The sequence below is a fragment of the Hylobates moloch genome, unplaced genomic scaffold (assembly GCF_009828535.3).
Source record: "Hylobates moloch isolate HMO894 unplaced genomic scaffold, HMol_V3 SCAFFOLD_19, whole genome shotgun sequence".
Classification (NCBI taxonomy): Eukaryota; Metazoa; Chordata; class Mammalia; order Primates; family Hylobatidae; genus Hylobates; species Hylobates moloch.
The window spans coordinates 3,355,417-3,362,949 of NW_026652294.1; the positions used below are offsets into that span (position 1 = coordinate 3,355,417).

At 56.1% G+C, this 7,533-nt stretch overlaps 1 pseudogene; it reads right to left on the reverse strand.

Annotated features, from left to right (window-relative positions):
* Positions 1 to 5,474: 5,474 nt before the first annotated feature.
* LOC116459188 (testis-specific serine/threonine-protein kinase 1-like) overlaps positions 5,475 to 7,533 on the reverse strand; it is a 3,853-nt pseudogene continuing 1,794 nt past the window's right edge.

Consider the following 7,533-nt stretch of genomic DNA (forward strand, 5'->3'; position numbering starts at 1 on the left):
TGTCTCCGGGTGACTTCAGCGAATGAACTCATAAAGCCAAGGAGTGGGGGCGGGGACTGGGCTGAGGGGGAACAGGGTCCCTGGAACCGTGAAAGCCAGGCTGGTCTGGCAGGAGCACCTGCTCGCCGCCTGCTGGAAGGAAGCCTGTCCCCAGGACTGGACTGTGGTGACCCAGCTGCTGCTGCTTGCGTTGGTTTCCCTGTCACAAGTCAAGCCGGAGGGGAGGCGGCCCACGTCCAGCCTGTTTGCATCACCTGGCTGTGGGGACTGACCCTGCATTGGTCTTTGTCCCACTAGGGTGGGTTTCCTGCAGCTTCTTTGGGCTATGAAGAAAAGCCCCCCTAGGGCTGTTGTCCTTGGTGTGGTAGGACAATTCTCCCTGACAGTCACCCAGATAGGCCTGCATAGCACCCCAGTTACACAGACAGATTTCCACAGCACTGCCTTAACATTGAGCACATAGTTAAATCTAGGGAAATTAGTGCCCAGACATCAAAGCTAGAAATGAAGCGTGGTCAGTAGGAGACTCGCATGGGCTTCTCTCTTGCTGGAGCAAGCCAAAATAATAGGAACGGTTTTACATTCCTAGTGCCAGGACCCATCTCGGGTCGACAAAATCTGAAGACAAGGTAACCGGCAGCTGCTTGAATAGATTCATTGGATAGTCTAAGGCAGCTCTCTGGACCAAGCTGTAAAGGAGATAAAATCAAAATAATCACTCCGGTACCACAGTAGACAGGACTTGAAGGCACTGGGCCCCTTTTAATCGGACTTAGCAAGCATTTTTTTGCCTCTGACCTTCTTGAAACAAAATTAGTTACCAGTAGACTTAGGTGATTGCTGTACTGCATGTAGGCACATAACCCCAACCTACATAAACACTAAGAAAATTGTAGCACTTTGAGTTGGTCTGGTGGAATTATCTCCAGCCTTCTCCCTGTATCCAGTTGCAGTAATAAATTCCCTTCTTTCCTAGTTTGTCTGCTTCTCGTTATTGGGCCTCAAGAAAATGCAGCTGGACCTGGCTTGGTTCTGGGAACAGTGGTACCTGGGAGGGACTGCCCTGGACCAGTCAGGCTGGCAGTGGTGCCAAGCCTGGTAGACGAAAGCAGCTCTGTGTTCGGGAGCAGAGGCAGCAGGCCCCTCAGGGTAGAGAGCCGGGCAGGTGAGTCGCTGCTGCTCCAGCGAGCAAGGGCCTGTATATGGGTGGGTCGGGGCTGCAGTGCATGCCAGCTGGGTGCCCAGGGTCCAGGGCAGGTGGCTGCATGTCTGACGGGTGGGGCAGGGCCTCCCTTGGGTAGAGGCGGCAGGAAGGCACCCAGGCAGCAGAGAGCCTGGGAGAAGAGAGGGCTTTTTCTGAGAGTGACTGGAAGTAGGAGGGAAGTGAAGGAGTCGAGGCTTTTTCTGTAAGCAGCAGGCCGCCCCTGCAGGTGCAGGACAGGAGGAGGGCTGTCCCAGTTGTGTTTTAAGATGGTCAGTGGCAGAGAGAGAGAGACAGAGAGAGTAGAATTTGCTTTGAGGTGAGGGTGGGGGCCAGTGCCTTTGACCAAGTGAGAGGAGGCTGGGCCAGGGTGGGCCTCGGGATCAGCAGGAGACAGAGAAGTTCAGGTCTTAGTCTTGTTTGCTAGTCTGTGAGTGGATGGGCCTTGGTGCTGGGGAATCCTGGGGCTGAGAGCGCCCGGGCCATGCACTGCGAAGACCAGGCACCTGGGTGAGGAGGGGGTTCTGAATCACGTCAGTTTGGGCCTCTGTGTGGAGTGAGCAGCAGTCGCCTGTTGGAACCCTGACATTGAGTAGCATTTACGTCTCGGGCTGCCTTTTGCACCTGCAAACAGTGTGAACATCCTGTTTCAGGGCTGGTGTGTGGATTTGTGCTTTGGGAAATGTGGCATCCTGTACATGTCTCCTCAGGTGCGTTGGACTGATGTTAATTTGTCATCCATCACAGGCATCCTGGGTTCACAGGGAGCAGCTGGGACAGATGAGCTGTGTGTTCAGGGGAGAGGGAGGAAGGCCTGTTCCCAGGTGGGGTTTAGTCCTGGAAGGTTTCAAAGAGGAAGTGATGTTGGAGCTGGGGTGCTGGGGATCAACAGACTCCACAGGGTTGACAAGAGGGGCCGGACATGTCAGACAGATGTGATATTTTGGCCCTGGCATGGCTGTGTGGACCCACTCCGGTCTGGAGTACACAGGGAGCACCCTGTGTTTGGAGGTCACTAGGGAGGATTGCAGAAACAGGGCAGCCAAAGTCAGGATGCTAAGCTGAGAGGCTCAGATGGGCAGGGTGGGCTGACGTGCCCACAGTGACTGCCTTCCAGCAGTGACAGCCTCCCAGAGTCCCACCCGAAACTCTTTATAGCATCGGTGGTTAATAGCTTTAGTTTGATGCTTTCCTTTCTCCTGGGAGTCTCTATGGCTGAAATGACCAGCACTTCACTCCTTTTTGTCCTAGAAGGGGCTGGCTATGAAAATTTGCAGGCCAGGACCCAGGAGCATGAGAACTCCCACTTACCACCCCCTGACCCTTTCCCTTGCTCCCCCAAATGCCCTATCTGGGGCACTTCTCTGCATATCTGTTCCCTCCCCTCCCCTCCCCTCCCCTTCCCTTCCTTTTCGATGGAGTCTTGCTCTGGCACCATCTCAGCTCACCGCAACCTCCACCTCCCGGGTTCAAGCAATTTGCATGCCTCAGCCTCTCGAGCAGCTGGAATTACAGGCAAGCGCCACGATGCCCAGCTAATTTTTGTATTTTTAGTAGAAATGGGATTTCACTATGTTGCCCAGGTTGGTCTCGAACTCCTGGCCTCAAGTGATCTGCCTGCTTCGGCCTCCCAAGTGCTGGGATTACAGGCATGAGCTACCGTGCCCTGGCCACATATCTGCCTTCTTGCCAGACTCTACCAATGCCTTTGCCCTCTTTTTGTGCACTCTGCTTCTTCACCCCCTGAGGGCCTCTCTGGTTCTTGGGGGACATGCCAGAAGAGGCAGGTGTCAACATTGCAGAGGCAGAACTGCCCGGGCATGGAACGGGCCGCTTCATCCAGGAAGCACACGCAGGGCCGGGACTCCTGGTATGTTTGACGGAGAGGGTTGGATTGGACTTGGGGACCTCCAGCGTTGCTTCTAGGATTGCAGTCCTGTGAGCCAGGTACCTGCACACTCTGAGAAATCCACTTCCCTCTGAACCTTCCTATCCTTTATAAAGTAGACACCTGTTTACCCATTTGTCCCCCAAGCACTGAGGGTCTGCCCTGGATGCTGAGGTACACTGATGAGCTAGACCACCCATGCCTTCCTGGAGCCCAGAGGCGAGGGAGGCTCAATCACACCAAGTGTGTGTGCGCGATGGTGGCTGTGCCACGCATCAGAACCATGGTGCTTTGAGGACAGGGAACTGGGGATTGGATTTTGGGAAGCTGGGGAAGGCTGAGGTCTGAGGAACTAGCCAGGTGGAGAGGGATGAGGATGGCTATTACATGTGACGGTTTGAAGGGATGTGGCTTGGCAGGAGCATGGACAGGCCATGGAGGGCCCTGTTGAGGTCCTGGTCCTAGCACCTCTGAGAATCCTTGAACGGGTCTGAGCCAGGGCTGAGCCACCTACAGGATCGCCCGGCATGGCGAGGCCACCTGTGGAGGGGTCACCTGGGCCTCCTGCCCTGGGCAGTGTCATCTCAGACAGGTGGCCCACTCTCTCTGCGCTGTTTCCAGCTGTAAAGCGCAGAGCAGGAACTCCTCCTGCAGCCCCTCCCACCCGGGCTCACCTGGCTGAGCTACAGTGAGGCTCCCAGACCTGCTTGCCAGCCACTGCCCTGAGGACCAGCGCAGGTCTGCGGGGATAATTGAGGAGGAGGCCCCAAGAGCCATTCCTCAGGATGTCCCACCTGGGCCCCCATCCCAGCACTCTGGGCTCCCTCTCCACCATGAGTTTCTTGGTGGGAAAAACAGGGTGGCCCCTTGAGGCCTGTTGGCAGAGTACACAGTGGTAGGCTGCTGAGAACCCCTAGAAGGCTTTATGGAGGCCCCAGCCTCTCAGCTGAGCCTGGAGAGCTGGACAGAGTCTGCAGGGGCGAGTTCCCTGTATGATTATGGGCTGTGTGTGTGATGGGGGCGCAGTGGTGAGGCCTGGTGCCCAGAGGCCAGGGGAGGATGCACTGGGCCACAGGAGGACCCCAGAGGCCAGGGTAGGTTCCTCCCCGCTGGGCAGTGGGAGCCAGGCTGGTGGGGGATGGCTCTGGACACTTTTGGAGGTGGTAGGAGGGTTGGGGTGGAGGCCTGAAATTAAACCATGTGGAAGGGGGCTGTGGGAACATGAGGAGGCAGGTGGACTTGGGGAAGAGTGCAGGGAGGGCTGGTCCAGGCTCTCACTGGACCCTACTTCTCCAAGGGGACTGAGGTTGGGGTCTTCCCGAGGTAGAGAACTGACCATAGGTAGACTGTGGACAGTCATCATTGATGCTGCTGGCAGTGGAGCTCCTCTGCTCTGACATTGTCTGTGTCCAGCACCTGCTTCAGGCCCCGCCCTGGGGGAGTGGGAGTCGCACGACTGTCCTAGCCTTGGGTTTGACTTTGGCCCCATCCACTTAGAGGCCATGGGAGAGGTGATTCTGAACGCGCTTGTCCTTTGTGGTTGCCTGTCGTATCCTACTTGCCAGTGTCAACTTCTAATGCAGGGGTGTCGTCCCTCGGGACAGGCTGGGACGGGGACAACAAGATGTGGTCAAGACCACACAAAACTGTGGGACATGCTCAGGCTGGAGTGTGGCTGGGCCATCCAGCAGAGCCTCCTACTTCTCCTGGGCTGGAGAATGACCACAGGGTGGGGCGACCCCGGTGCTGTTGAAAGCTGGGTGCTGGCTGGACACAGTGGGCCTGTGATGGACGGAGCACAATGAACCAGTTGCCCAGCAGGGTAGGGAGCTCAGGAGTGGCTAAGAGGCTGGCCCCCTGCCCTCTGCAGCCTCCTGCAACCCCCACTGGTGGCCTTGTGGGGCTGGAGAGGTCTGCCCAGACCCTCAGTCCCAACTGCAGACAAAGCCTGCGCTCCTCTGCAGGGGTGCCTCGGCAGGCTTCTTGGTCCTGTCCTCTCCCTGCCTTTTCCTGACCCCAGCACCGCACTTGGGGGCATCCCTGCTGAGGCAGCAGCTTCCTCACTCACCTCTCAGCTCTGGCCCCTGCCCCTCCAGGTCTCTCCCAGCCCCAGCCCCAGCCCAAGCCCCAGCCCCAGCCTGGGCCTGAGGTCATGGTCTGGACTGGGCACGCTGGGATGTGTTTTCCCAAGTGAACGAGGAATCATGGCACAATCTGAGTGGGAAACCAGTGGAGGGGAGCCCAGGACTAGTTAGCTGAGGCAAAGACATTCACTTTGGCATCTGCATTAATATAGTGATTTATTGCTCCTTCAGCAACGTTAGTTATGAAGTTCAAGGGGAGAGAGAAGAAACTGATGAAAACAGCGGCTTATCCGCGACTGTCTTCCTTCTCTGGTTTGTGCCTTGACTTCAGAGCTTGGGCCTGAAGGCATGAGCTCCATCTCATTCGCCGCTGGCACACTGGGCCACAAACAGCTCACTAGGTGCCCATCTCTGGAGGCTGTTGGGGGGCCCTTCCTCTTTCTCCCTGGTCAATGGCTTGCTGGGGAAGCCTAGGGTGTCCCACTGCCTGGACATTTGCATTGCCAACCCCTCAGGTTTTGTCTCAGGCCGTACCTCGGGCTGTGCCTGTTCCCCAGGCTCCAGCTTGGTGGCAGGCCTCTTGGCAGAGCCAGGTTCAGGGGTCCACAAGACTACAGTTCCCCAGGAGCTTTCCCCCTCCTTGTTGATGACCATAGAGGGCAGTCCTTGTGCCTTGGGCTGCACCCAGCATTGGCTGAGGGTGTCATGGATGTGGAGCCGCCGGCTGACGTCGGGCTGCAGCATGCAGTAGATGAGGTCCTTGCACTAGTCTGTCAGGTTCTTGGAGTGTGGGAAGTCCACGCGGTGCTCCTTCTGGATACGCAGCATCTTCCTGATGTTGGAGTTGTTGTAAGGCATGGAGCCGCAGACCATGATGTAGAGGATCATGCCCAGGTTCCAGATGTCATACACCATGGGCTGCTAGGGGATGCCCTGCAGCAGCTCAGGGGCTGCATATGCCGCCGACCCACAGAAGTTCTTGCTTAATCTCTGTTGGCCACTGTCATCCCACAGGCAGAGCTTGGAGAACCTGAAGTAGAACAGCTTGATGTTGAAGTCCTTGTCGAAGAGAAGGTTCTAACACTTGAGGTTCTGGTGCGCGATTCCAGGTTGTGGCAGTATTTAATGGCTGAGGAGAGTTGGTGGAACATCTTGCACACCATGTCCTCGGGCAGGGCTCCCTGGCACTCAATGAACTAGTTTTTTTTCTCGGCCCTGGCTGGGATCCCAGGGCAGATCTGGGGCTGGGGGCTAAAGGCAGGGCCTGGATGCCACCCTGAGCACTGGTGGCTGCTCTGAGGACAGTACAAGCAGCAGGGGCAGCACTGGAGAGTGGCCATTGTTTCTTCTGGCAGTGGAGCCCCTCTGCTGTGCCAGGCTCTGTGTCCAGCACCTGTTCCGGGCTACACCCTAGGGGAGTAGGAGTCACATGACTATCCTAGCCTTGGATTTGACTTTGACCTCATCCACCTAGAGGGAGTGAGCACCCCTTCCTCACAGGAGCCAAGTAGAGCCCTGGGCCCCTCAGGATGACTTGGTAGGGCGGGCTGGATGTCACTCATGTTGGGTTGGGTCCCCACCTGCTGTGGCCCTTCCCCCTTTTCTCTGCTCCTTCACCTTCTTCCCTAACCCTGACTGCCCACTGCCAGGCCCTTGTGCGTTCTTGGTTCTCCTCCTTCCAGACAGCCTCCTTCTCCTTCCTGCTGAGGACACCCCAACTACTGTCTCCTGGAAACCAAAAATAAAATTCTAAGCCCCCCAGCCATCTGAATGGACCCCTCCTCTCCACCAAGGGCATTCCAAACTTAACCTGAAAAACTAGTTCAGGCCGTGATAGGAAGTGGGAGTCAGGCCTCATTATCCCTCCTCCCTTCAGGTTTCAGGCACAGCTAAGCAGTGTAACATCGACACAGAGACTTGAAGACTGACAACAGACTCTGTGGCAGTAAGATACCAGCATGACAGCAGGCCCGGAAAGAAACAAGTATTTTACTGCAAAACAGATTTCTTTCACATATTTTGAAGTCGCTCTGCAAAGCTGTTTCTTATGGGGAAAATCTACATTCTGTAGAGAATCCCTATCCCTTTCAAGGTCTTTTCTCCTGCGAGAATTAACTAGAGTCTGGCACCTTTTATTTATTTTTCCTTTTTTTTTTTGAGACAGAGTCTCGCTCTGCTGCCCAGGCTGGAGTGCAGTGGTGCGATCTCGGCTCAGTGCAAGCTCCACCTCCTGGGTTCACACCATTCTCCTGTCTCAGCCTCCCGAGCAGCTGGGACTACAGGTGCCCGCCACCACGCCTGGCTAATTTTTTGTATTTTTTTTTTTTTTTTTTGAGACGGAGTCTCGCTCTGTCGCCCAG